The 12,809-nt window shown below is 41.7% G+C and overlaps 1 protein-coding gene across 1 annotated transcript in view; it reads right to left on the bottom strand.

Annotated features, from left to right (window-relative positions):
* Positions 1–12,809, bottom strand: part of LOC126293305 (aminopeptidase N-like) — a 721,098-nt gene that overhangs the window by 117,080 nt on the left and 591,209 nt on the right. The window lies entirely within an intron of this gene.

The following is a 12,809-nucleotide window of genomic DNA, read 5'->3' as shown; positions in this document are numbered from 1 at the left end:
AAACAAGACAAAAGCTATAAACACTTATGCTATACCAATATTGACCTACTCATTTGGAGTAGTGAAATGGAGTAACACAGACCTAGAAGCACTCAATACACTTACCTGATCACAATGCGACAAATATAGAATACATTCAGCAACAGAAAGATTCACATTAAGCAGAAAGGAAGGAGGAAGGGTATTTATCGACATACATTATGGACAAGTAGACAATTTAAGAAAATTCTTTATAGAATGGGCAGAAACTAGCAAAATACCAAAGCAATCACTCATATAAACACATTGGCTAAACCACTGCAATTTAATAACCACTTTTACAACCCTTCAGATCACGTAACATCAACAGATATGAAGAAAGTATATTGAAAAAAGAAAGCACTACATGGCAAGCACCTGTATCATTTAACACAGCCAGACATCGACAAGACACATCTAACACATGGCTAAGAAAAGGCAATATATACAGTGAGACGGAAGGATTCATGATTGCAATACAGGATCAAACAATAAACACCAGATATTACAGCAAGCATATTATTAAAGATCCCAATACCACAACAGATAAATGCAGACTTTGCAAACAACAAATAGAAACAGTAGATCACATCACAAGCGGATGTACAATACTAGCAAATACAGAATACACCAGAAGACATGACAATGTAGCAAAAATAATACATCAACAACTTGCCATACAACAAAACTAATAAAACAACATGATCCCACATACAAGTATGCCCAACAAAATGTACTGGAGAATGCTGAATATACATTATACTGGAACAGAACCATTATAACAGATAAAACAACACCACATAACAAACCTGACATAATACTCACCAATACAAAGAAGAAATTAACACAACTAATCGAAATATCCATACCCTATACAACAAATATACAGAAGAAAACAGGAGCAAAAATTGAAAAATACATCCAACTGGCTGAGGAAGTCAAGGACATGTGGCATCAGGATAAAGTTGACATTATACCAATTATACTATCAACTACAGGAGTCATACCACACAAAATCCACCAGTACATCAACACAATACAGCTACATCCAAACGTATATATACAACTACAGAAATCTGTAATTATTGATACATGTTCAATTACCTAAAAGTTCCTAAATGCAATGTAACATATACCGTACAGTTAAAAAGAAGTCACGCTTGGTCAAGGTCTGCGTCACTTTCCATTCTTAACCAGACATAATGTCTGAGAAAGGAAAGAAATAATAATAGCTTCACATGCCAAAGATTTCTACAGATTTATTTGTCTGAGCAGAGAAGTTCAGTGTACATTAAACAAACCTGTCAGGAGAGCTGTGTGTCCCCTTCCAATCCATCTTATTAAAAGTCCAAATAAAACATATTTGTGCTCAAATGGCCACTGAAAACTAAACATCCTGCAGTGAAAAATGAATTGGTGCACGAGACATAGTAGAAAACTGAAATTCGATTTTTTCACTGATCTTTACAATCACAACCCTTAAGAGATTTACAGAACTCATATAAACCTATAATGGATGTCGCAACAGAAATTTGAAAACTGCTGCTCTCTAATGCAAATGTAGTACGTATGTACCTTTCATAAATAACTAATTTATTGAGGGCAGAGAGGTGTAGTTGTGTAACATTCACAATTGACAGCCTTATATGAATTTAAAATACGAGTTAGGAGAGCAATAATCACATGGGGAGGGAAAAAACCTCAACAGTTCAAAAAAAAAAATTAACACTGCAAATATTGAACTTGTAAGCAGATCAATCAGAGATAGTTTCTTTATTGGAAAGTAAGGACTCCTGTTGCTGCCATGTCCAATGGCACAGAAAAGCATGTCATGAAACTGGGACGGTATCAGATATCGTGTTCGACATCAGACAGCAGGATCCAAAATGCAGAAAAGTATTCCCCCCCCCCCCCCCCCCCCCCCAAGGTGCGATGTAAGTGTCTGACATCATGCTGGCACTATGCTTTTCATCTGCTTCCCATTTGGACTTACTTACCTGATCCAGCAGCCCTGATGTTTCATGATATTCCAATCATAGTAGGGAAATACTGTTAATTATAGTAGGCAAGTTCTGGAAGAATGTAAATACTGTGGGAGTAAAGGAGATGACTCCCCAAAGAAGCAGAAACATTAAGTTGTCAACAGGCACAAATGAAAACTTGCTATGAGGTGGGGCAACCCCTCTCCCTGCCTGCTGCCTCACCCCCTCTACCCACCTCATAACCACTGCACTGCAAATTTTCTTTCTTTTTTGTGTGTCAGACAACGATTCAATGCTTCTGCTTTATTCAGCGAGTGGTTGGGGATGCGAAAGTCACTGAAGCGGCATCCAATAGAAAGACTGGAACCAGCCACTGAGCCACATGAAATCATCATCATCATTGTCGTCATCATCTATAGACACAATTAAATTTGTATAGAACTCTCACAGTGCAAGTCTTCCACCCACGTACCTGGTTCTTTCTCTTATCTGATGTTTTCTCACCAGCAGTATATATAAAATAACAAATTTCTTATTAATGCTGTACCTTGTTGAGCCTTATTATTCACAGTTCAGTTTACTGACTTCAGATGACAATAGTTGGTTTACATCACTTGGAAACATTTTATTTAAAGGCATACAATAGTTGTGAACCATGAGCGCATCAAAATGCGAACCTGCAAAAACTTGTTTGTTTTCTAATTGACATAGCTTATTGAAAGTCCTCGTTGTTCCCCGTGGCAAATCCTTCCATTACCCTACACCTGTAGCAGCTGACAACAGGTTGAGGTGAATGAAAACCTGTGATCCGCACAGTGCCTACAGGCTAAGGTACCACCGTATGCACCCAGCACCAACGCTGGTCATTTCTGCCAGCACCCAGCACCAATGCTGGTCACTTCTGCCAAAAGTCGAGCCTACACTCCCAGACTTGCCAGATGCCATGCATGCCTCAACATTGCTCAAGCAGTCTCTTCCTCCACTTCGACAAGGTGAAATCTCCCGGCTGTGCTCTCGGCAGCTCGTCTTTGCAAGACTGTTCCATTCCCAGACATTTTGGCACCCCATTACTATCAAGCCCGCCACTGACGCGAGTCTTCCCACACCGCCAGACTCCATCGAACAAAGTATTATAAACCATTTATAGCACCCCCTGTTTAAAGACTCCATCATTCAAAACTTTCACATTGCAGAATGTTCCAATTAATTTCTTCCAAATTCCATTGTCTTAATTTTCTAGCCCCAATATTTTTGCTTCCAAAAATGTATCTACAGACAATAATTCTGGAAGCAAGAGAAACTGTGACATACTCATGACAGAAGAAAAATACACTATGTACTCAGAGAGGAAAAGAAATAACAAAAGAACCAGATGTGTTCATGGATGGTAAACTAATGATAACCTCAGAAATTGAAACATGTTGGAAAGAATTTGTGACACTGGCGATATAAGTTTCACAGCAGTCCTGCTAGGATGACAATGATAACGATTAAAAGTACGAGAGTGGTTTGAAAAGTTCTCAGAATCACCACGAGAGGTCAGTGCTAGGGCAACAAGTTGTTTACGTGATATTCATTGAACTGTTGCCTGTAAACACGTGTCCCGTCATTGTTCTTGGAAGAGAGCTGTTGCAGTGACGTGGCTCTGTTGTTGCTCCACATAGTGATCTGCGAAGATGGTAAAAAATCAAGACTCGAGCAGTCATTAAGTATTTCATAAAGAAAGGTATGAAAGGAAAGGACATTCATGCCGATTTCCAGAATACACTGGGGCTCTGCCTCTTCATATTCAACTGTTACCAAGTGGAGAAATGAATTTAAATTTGGTCAGGGGAGCTTAGATGATGATCCGTGGATTGGTCCGTCAAGATATTCAGAAGTCACTGCAAAAGAGCACAAAATGGTCATGGAGGATCGCCAATTGAAAATGTGTGAAGTTGCTCATGCTTGCAATATGTCATCTGAAAGGTTATATCACATTTTAATTAAAGAATTAGAAATAAAAAAAATTATCTGCAAGATGGGTGCCACAACTCTTGTTGCTGGATCAAAAACGCATGAGAATGGATATATTGGACACTGGCCCATTTTAGGGGAACTGAACATGTTTTTTTGCATTGGTTTGTGACCACACGTGAAACTTGGGTGCACTACTGTAACCCAGAGTCAAAACGACAGTCAAAGTAGTGGAAAAATGCTGATTCTACATCTACATCTACATCTACATCTACATCTACATAACTACTCTGCAATTCACATTTAAGTGCTTGGCAGAGGGTTCATCGAACCACAATCATACTATCTCTCTACTATTCCACTCCCGAACAGCGAGCGGGAAAAACGAACACCTAAACCTTTCTGTCCGAGCTCTGATTTCTCTTATTTTATTTTTATGATCATTCCTACCTATGTAGTTTGAGCTCAACAAAATATTTTCGCATTCGGAAGAGAAAGTTGGTGACTGAAATTTCGTAAAAAGGTCTCGCCGCGACGAAAAACGTCTATGCTGTAATGACTTCCATCCCAACTCGTGTATCATATCTGCCACACTCTCTCCCCTATAACGTGATAATACAAAACGAGCTGCCCTTTTTTGCACCCTTTCAATGTCCTCCGTCAATCCCACCTGGTAAGGATCCCACACCGCGCAGCAATATTCTAACAGAGGACGAACGAGTGTAGTGTAAGCTGTCTCTTTAGTGGACTTGTTGCATCTTCTAAGTGTCCTGCCAATGAAACACAACCTTTGGCTCGCCTTCCCGACAGTATTATCTATGTGGTCCTTCCAACTGAAGTTGTTCGTAATTTTAACACCCAGGTACTTAGTTGAATTGACAGCCTTGAGAATTGTACTATTTATCAAGTAATCGAATTCCAACGGATTTCTTTTGGAACTCATGTGGATCATCTCACACTTTTCGTTATTTAGCGTCAACTGCCACCTGACACACCATACAGCAATCTTTTCTAAATCGCTTTGCAACTGATACTGGTCTTCAGATGACCTTACTAGACGGCAAATTACAGCATCATCTGCGAACAGTCTAAGAGAACTGCTCAGATTGTCACCCAGGTCATTTATATAGATCAGAAACAGTAGAGGTCCCAGGACGCTTCCCTGGGGAACACCTGATATCACTTCAGTTTTACTCGATGATTTGCCGTCTATTACTACGAACTGCAACCTTCCTGACAGGAAATCACGAATCCAGTCGCACAACTGAGACGATACCCCATAGCTCCGCAGCTTGATTAGAAGTCACTTGTGAGGAACGGTGTCAAAAGCTTTTTGGAAATCTAGAAATACGGAATCAACTTGAGATCCCCTGTCGATAGCGGCGATTACTTCGTGCGAATAAAGAGCTAGCTGCGTTGCACAAGAGTGATGTTTTCTGAAGCCATGCTGATTACGTGTCAATAGATCGTTCCCTTCGAGGTGATTCATAATGTTTGAATACAGTATATGCTCCAAAACCCTACTGCAAACCGACGTCAATGATATAGGTCTGTAGTTAAATGGATTACTCCTACTACCCTTCTTGAACACTGGTACGACCTGCGCAATTTTCCAATCTGTAGGTACAGATCTTTCGGTGAGCGAGCGGTTGTATATGAGTGCTAAGTAGGGAGCTATAGTATCAGCGTAATCTGAAAGGAACCTAATCGGTATACAATCTGGACCTGAAGACTTGCCCGTATCAAGCAATTTGAGTTGCTTCGCAACCCCTAAGGTATCTACTTCTAAGAAACTCATACTAGCAGATGTTCGTGTTTCAAATTCTGGAATATTCCATTCGTCTTCCCTGGTGAAGGAATTTCGGAAAACTGCGTTCAATAACTCCGCTTTAGCGGCACAGTCGTCGATAACAGTACCATCAGCACTGCGCAGCGAAGGTATTGACTGCGTCTTGCCGCTTGTGTACTTTACATACGACCAGAATTTCTTCCGATTTTCTACCAAATTTCGAGACAATGTTTCGTTGTGGAACCTATTAAAGGCATCTCGCATCGAAGTACATGCCAAATTTCGCGCGTCTGTTAATTTTAGCCCATCTCCGGGATTTCGCGTTCTTCTGAACTTCGCATGCTTTTTCCGTTGCCTCTGCAACAGCGTTCGGACCTTTTTTGTGTACCACAGGGATCCGTTCCATCTCTTACCAATTTATGAGGTATGAATATCTCAATTGCTGTTGTTACTATATCTTTGAATTTGAGCCACATCTCGTCTACATTCGCATAGTCAGTTCGGAAGGAATGGAAATTGTCTTTTAGGAAGGCTTCTAGTGGCACTTTATCCGCTTTTTTAAATAAAATTATCTTGTGTTTGTTTCTGATGGATTTGGAAGAAATGGTATTGAGCCTAGCTACAATGACCTTGTGATCACTAATCCCTGTATCAGTCATGATGCTCTCTATCAGCTCTGGATTGTTTGTGGCTAAGAGGTCAAGTGTGTTTTCGCAACCATTTACAATTCGCGTGGGTTCGTGGACTAACTGCTCGAAATAATTTTCGGAGAAAGCATTTAGGACAATCTCGGAAGACGTTTTCTGCCTACCACCGGTTTTGAACATGTATTTTTGCCAACATACCGAGGGTAGGTTGAAGTCCCCACCAACTATAACCGTATGAGTGGGGTATTTATTTGTTACGAGACTCAAACTTTCTCTGAACTGTTCCGCAACTGTATCATCGGAGTCTGGGGGTCGGTAGAAGGAGCCAGTTATTAACTTAATTCGGCTGTTAAGTATAACCTCCATCCATACCAATTCGCACGGAGTATCTACTTCGACTTCACTACAAGATAAACCACTACTGACAGACACAAACACTCCACCACCAATTCTGCCTAATCTATCTTTCCTGAACACCGTCTGAGACTTCGTAAAAATTTCTGCAGAACTTATTTCAGGCTTTAGCCAGCTTTCTGTACCTATAACGATATCAGCTTCTGTTCTTTCTATTAGCGCTTGAAGCTCAGGGACTTTTCCAGCGCAACTACAACAATTTACAACTATAATTCCGACTGTTCCTTGATCCAAGCACGTCCTGTAATTGCCATGCACCCTTTGACATTGCAGCCCACCCCGTACTTTCCCGAGGCCTTCTAACCTAAAAAACCGCCCAGTCCATGCCACACAGCCTCCGCTACCCGTGTAGCCGCCAGCTGAGTGTAGTGAACTCCTGACCTATTCAGCGGAACCCGAAACCCCACCACCCTATGGCGCAAGTCAAGAAATCTGCAGCCAATACGGTCGCAAAACCGTCTGAGCCTCTGATTCAGACACCCCACCCGGCTCTGCACCAAAGGTCCGCAGTCGGTTCTGTCAACGATGCTGCAGATGGTGAGCTCTGGCTTCATCTCGTAAGCAAGACCGGCAGCCTTCACCAAATCAGATAGCCTCTGGAATCCAGAGAGAATTTCCTCAGATCCAAAGCAACACACATCATTAGTGCCGACATGTGCCACCACCTGCAGCTGGCTGCACCCTGTGTTCTTCATGGCATCCGGAAGGACCCTTTCTACATCAGGAATGACTCCTCCTGGAATGCACACGGAGTGCACACTGGATTTCTTCCCCTCCTTAGCCGCCGTATCCCTAAGGGGCCCCATTACGCACCTAACATTGGAGCTCCCAACTACCAGGTAAGGCCACCCTCTGCGATTGCCCGGACTTTGAAGGCTGAGAATGATCCTCTGAAACAGGGCAGGCAGCTGAATCTGGCTCAGCCAGAGACAGTGCCTGAAACTGGTTTGTCAGACGCACCGGGGAGGCTTTCTGATCAGCCTCCGGGGACGCCTTTCGCTGCCTGCCACGCCTTGGAACGACCTCCCAATCAACCACAGGCGAGGGCTCAGCCCCACTGCGGGCAGCAACCGGGGCAACCACAGCGGCAGGCCGATCTGGGGACAGTCGGGACGAGGTTGATATCCCCGTGATACCCAAGTCCGGCTCCCCACAGTGGTGCCCATTGGCAACAGCCTCAAGCTGCGCGACCGAAGTCAGAGCCGATTGCAGCTGTGAGCGAAGGGAAGCCAAGTCAGCCCTCATCCGAACACAGCAATCACAGTCCCTGTCCATTCTAATCGATGTTGAACAACAGTTACTGAAACACGAGTCCGTGCCTAGATAACGCAAGCGAAACACGCAAAGAATGTATCAACTAACCTGTACAAATGCCTAACGACTGCGCTACAATCTGCTGAATTTACGATTACAGTAACTAAAACTCGAAATTGCACCTCCTATACGAAACTCACACCCAATTTAAATAAAAATCTACGAAGTAAACACTAAAGCGTGATGCTACAACTGTCAAATACTATAATACGCCCGAAATATATGTATTAAACAATGCAAGTACCCAAAAACACGCAAAGAAATTAATTAAACTATCTAACAAACAAGTAAGCTAGGGTTATACGACTTGCTGCTGCAGCTGCTTATCCAACGGCGGCAGGGAGCACTCTGCCATCAAAGAAAGCAAAGACAAATCCTTTGGGGGAAAGGCCATGGCATCAGTGTTCTGGGATGCGAAGGGGATTCTGTTTGTAGATTATCTCCCCACTGGGCAAACAACTACTCCTGGACAAACTGCAACAAAAGATACGTGATAAAAGGCCAGGTTTAGCAAGGAAGAAAGACATCTTCCATCAAGACAATGCACGTCCGCACACATGTACCACTGCCATGGCAAAACTGCATGAACTAAGGTATGAACTGTTGCCACACCTGCCTTATTCATCTGATAAGGCTACGTCAGACTTCCATACGTCAGACTTCCATCTCTTCCAAAACTGAAATTTTTTCTTGGTGGAGGAAGATTCACTTCAAACGAAGAATTGATAGCCAGAGTTGACAACTGCCATATTCACTCGAATCCAAGCCACACTTTTTTTCCGGTTTTCACAACCAAAAATCCACCTGCAGCTTAGAATCGAGAGCAAAGAAGCAGAAGTTCTGAAAAATGTTGGTATCTGCTGCCACAACTAACTTCTGCCATCGAATATATGTAGCACTGTACAGGCATGCTTTGCAGGCACAAAGATAAATACTGGCGCTCATTATCAGAATGCGACAAACAATGCACGACACAGTACAATAATACATTTTCAGCTTAGAGTGACGTAAACACCTATAATAAAGAGAACAACACTTATCAGATCAAAGCAAAATAAGCAATCGATTCAAACCAGATGAAGCACGTGAAAAAGGAAGGGTACCTGTACAAACACGGCCGGAGCACCTGATACGTAGCAATAGCTACTTGGTAAAGCTTAACTGTTAAGCTTACAACTCGAACCAAACTACTGCAGCTGTATCTTCATTCATTCAACCTAAATTCTGTCTCGTGTTACAATGGACCAACTTCGTTCCGATTTGGAGGTGTGGTCTAAAACTTTCCTCTCCCCTTGAATTTTGAGTCCCAAATTTCAGGTGTGGCTTAGTTTCGAGAAAAATTTTTTTTCCCTTGATTTCAAGTTGCATTTTTCAGGTGCAGCTTAGATTCGAGTGTGGCTTAGATTCGAGTAAATATGGTATTTTGCAGGCCCGGAGGAAACTCATTTTCGAGATGGGATCAAGGCACTGGAACATCGTCAGACCAGCGCATTAATTTACGAGGAGACTACATTGAAAGATAAAAAACTTTTAAGTGACATAAGTAATTTTGTTCCATTCTGTTCTGAGAATTTTCCAAACCACCCTTGTAATAAGACACAAAGGAATTATAGACATTGGCTGTGAGTGGGCATCTGTTTAAATCAATGGGGAAGGTTGAAAATTTGTGCCAGACCATGATTCAAACCTGCGTCTCCTGCTTACTAGAAGGTGTGCTGACCATGAGTCATCCAGACACAGCAGTCACCGTAACTCCACAGACTATGCAACCACACTTCCCATCAGACCCAAATTCTCAACCTATCTGCACACTATGAATGTAGTGTCCCTTGCCCATTATGTTCATTACTCATGGCAATTTGCCAATTCCCATAAGAGTTTGAGCCTGGTGTGCATCTACACTCATTCTTTCGGACATGTCCAAAAGACCGGACACCACATATATATTAAAAGTAGTGATACCACAGGCAACAGGTTAAATGACCAAAAAAGGCAGTGAAGATAAAAATTAATGAAAACAATTTCTTTTCGTTTATTTTATTTCTCAGTGTATTATCAAAATGTAGACAATAAATAGGCATAGCCGAAGTTCAGAATAAGTATAATGTTAACTTCTTAGACAGATCCTTTACATCAATAAAAGTTTGTAATATTGATTAGTCAGAGTATGTTCAAAAATAAATTTTTCTCAAGGAGACTCTTAAACCAAAGGGGGTGTTCTTACACTTGAGCAAAGATGGTAAGTCATATTCCATCACTCTCGCAACCCTTCCAGCCTAAACATCCACTAACTCCTTCCCACTGCCTCACCTTATCTTGCTCTATTCTTTCCACATCACTCCTCCTCCATCCAGATCGTGCACTGGCTTCTATCACCCCACATTCTCCGCCCCCCTCCCCACCATGCAGTCTCTCTGCCCCCTCTCCCTCTCTTCCCCCCTCCTTTCCAACCCCCCTCTCTCTCCATCCTCCATTTCTCCATCTTCATCTTCACCTTTCTCCATTTTCACCCCTCTCTTTCTTCCTACATTTCCTTCTGTTGTTCCCTTTCCATCTTGTTGTGCAGTCACAGAGTCATCTGTCCCAAGTCGTGCCTCTTTCCTGCTACTCCCTTCTTGGGATTTTCCCTCCCCCCACCCCATCTCCATTAGCTCAGGCAACTGCTTCCATTAATCAGTTATCAATAATCAGTCTTTTTATGGTAAGGGAGTGTATGGTTGGGTGCTGTATGGTTGTGGGTATGAATGTGTGCACTTTTTTCTAGAAAAAGAGTAAGTGCTTGAAAGCTATAGTTCAATTCTTTTATCTTGGTGGCTCGCACATGCCCGCCCAGATGCGGGAGATTGCTGTGTTGCCAGTTGTAGGCACTATGAGATGCATCACCATAGTATAGTATAGTGTGCACAGCTACATTTGCTGACCAGTCATTGAGGATACACTATTGGTAGCCCCTTGGTTCATTGGGGTGGTCAATTGCAAGTCTTTTCACCTGTATGTGTGTTAACACGGCAATGAGCTTTGTTCTACTGATGTCGAACATGGGGGTAGTCACATTATTGTGACTGGACAGTCAAAGGAAGACTGAACATCTGCTACAACAGAACCATGGAATAGTTACATTCAAAAGTAATCACCACGTGTGTAAAGACATTTTTGTCACTGAGAGATGAGACTATCAATTCCTATTTTTGTAGAATGCTGTTGGCTTCTGACAGATCCACAACTGCATCCACCCTTGCACTTCCTTGTCTTACTAAAAGCGACATCCTGGCACGTCTTTCTTCAGGTCACCAAAGACGTAAAAACCATGTGGTGAATGATCTTGGGTATGCGGATGATGCTGCACTGTCTTCTAACCAAATTTCTGAAGCGTAGCCCTGTCCAGTTGGCTGTGAAGGATGAGCACAATCTTGCAACAGGATGATTCTCTGAAACTTTTTATGGCCCATCATAGTTTCTGCAAAGTGTGCTCAATTCTCCACACATTAACTGTGGTCCCACACTGAAGGAACTCGACAAACAGAGAGCACCTGCAGGTCAAGGAGGAGGTCATAGTGATCTTCCATGGTGCCACTATTTCTAGCTCGAGGGCAAACACAAAGCCAACAGTGGAAATAGCCCACCTGGCACCAGCCAAAGAAATCCAAAACTGTTCACCTAAGTTCCAATAAGGCAATAGTTAGCTCCTTCTTTGACTTCACAAGCTCTCCAATTATTGACTTCCTTGAAAATGGAACCACAATCAATGCACAGTGCTATGAAGAAACTATACAGTAACTGTCACCATAAGGTCAAAATGCCAAGAAATATTGTGTGAATCACAGTATTCTCAAGGTAAATTAAAGTTTTATGGGATTGATGGTACAGCCAACCAACGGGTAATACCATATCTAACCAAAAGAATGCAAGAAGTTGTACTTAGTAATTCAAGCAATATAGTCTGGGGACATAATCCTAGCTGGGGAGAAAAAATGTATGAGGTTCCTTAAGGTTTAATTTTTGTCCACTATTGTTCCTAATGTATGTAAACTATCTTCTGACCAATACAGAACTAGCAGAATTATTTCTTTTTGCTACCAGAATGAGCATAAGAAAAGTAGTACATCACAGCTACTTTCAGTCAGTAATAAGTTATGGAATTGTATTTTGGGGTAACTCAAACCATATGTATCGAATACTAAAACTTCAGAAAACCATCATTAGAAATATGCACAATGTAGGGCGAAAAAAATCATGTCACCCACTCCTAAAAATATGAGTATACCAAGTGTTCCCTCACTATACCTATGAGCTGATTATCTTTGTACACAGTGATGCTGATTTATTTGTAACAAATCATTTTCAACATGATTACAACTTCAGAAATCAAAATCATTTTATGCTACCCCAACCACCATTTAAAACTTTATGCTCAAACTCCACATTATGTGGGTATGAAAATTTATAACAACCTGAAATAGAGAGAATTGCTCAGCATAAATTTAGAAACACTGAAAAACTCCTTGTATGAGAAACTGTTGCAGAAATGCTACTATTCAGTAGAAGAATTCATAAATGACAACTTGAAAATTTGAGCAGGAGAGAGCAAGTACTTAGGATTGTTTATCTTAAAAGTTTGTTACTTTTGAAGAAAAATTAATTGCTTAATTGAGTAATTATTCAGTACTGTATATTATATTACTGGTGTTA

The sequence above is a fragment of the Schistocerca gregaria genome, chromosome 10 (assembly GCF_023897955.1).
Source record: "Schistocerca gregaria isolate iqSchGreg1 chromosome 10, iqSchGreg1.2, whole genome shotgun sequence".
In the NCBI taxonomy this organism is placed as follows: Eukaryota; Metazoa; Arthropoda; class Insecta; order Orthoptera; family Acrididae; genus Schistocerca; species Schistocerca gregaria.
Note: the sequence above shows the minus strand (reverse complement) of the source record. Positions and strands in the feature narration are given on the sequence as shown.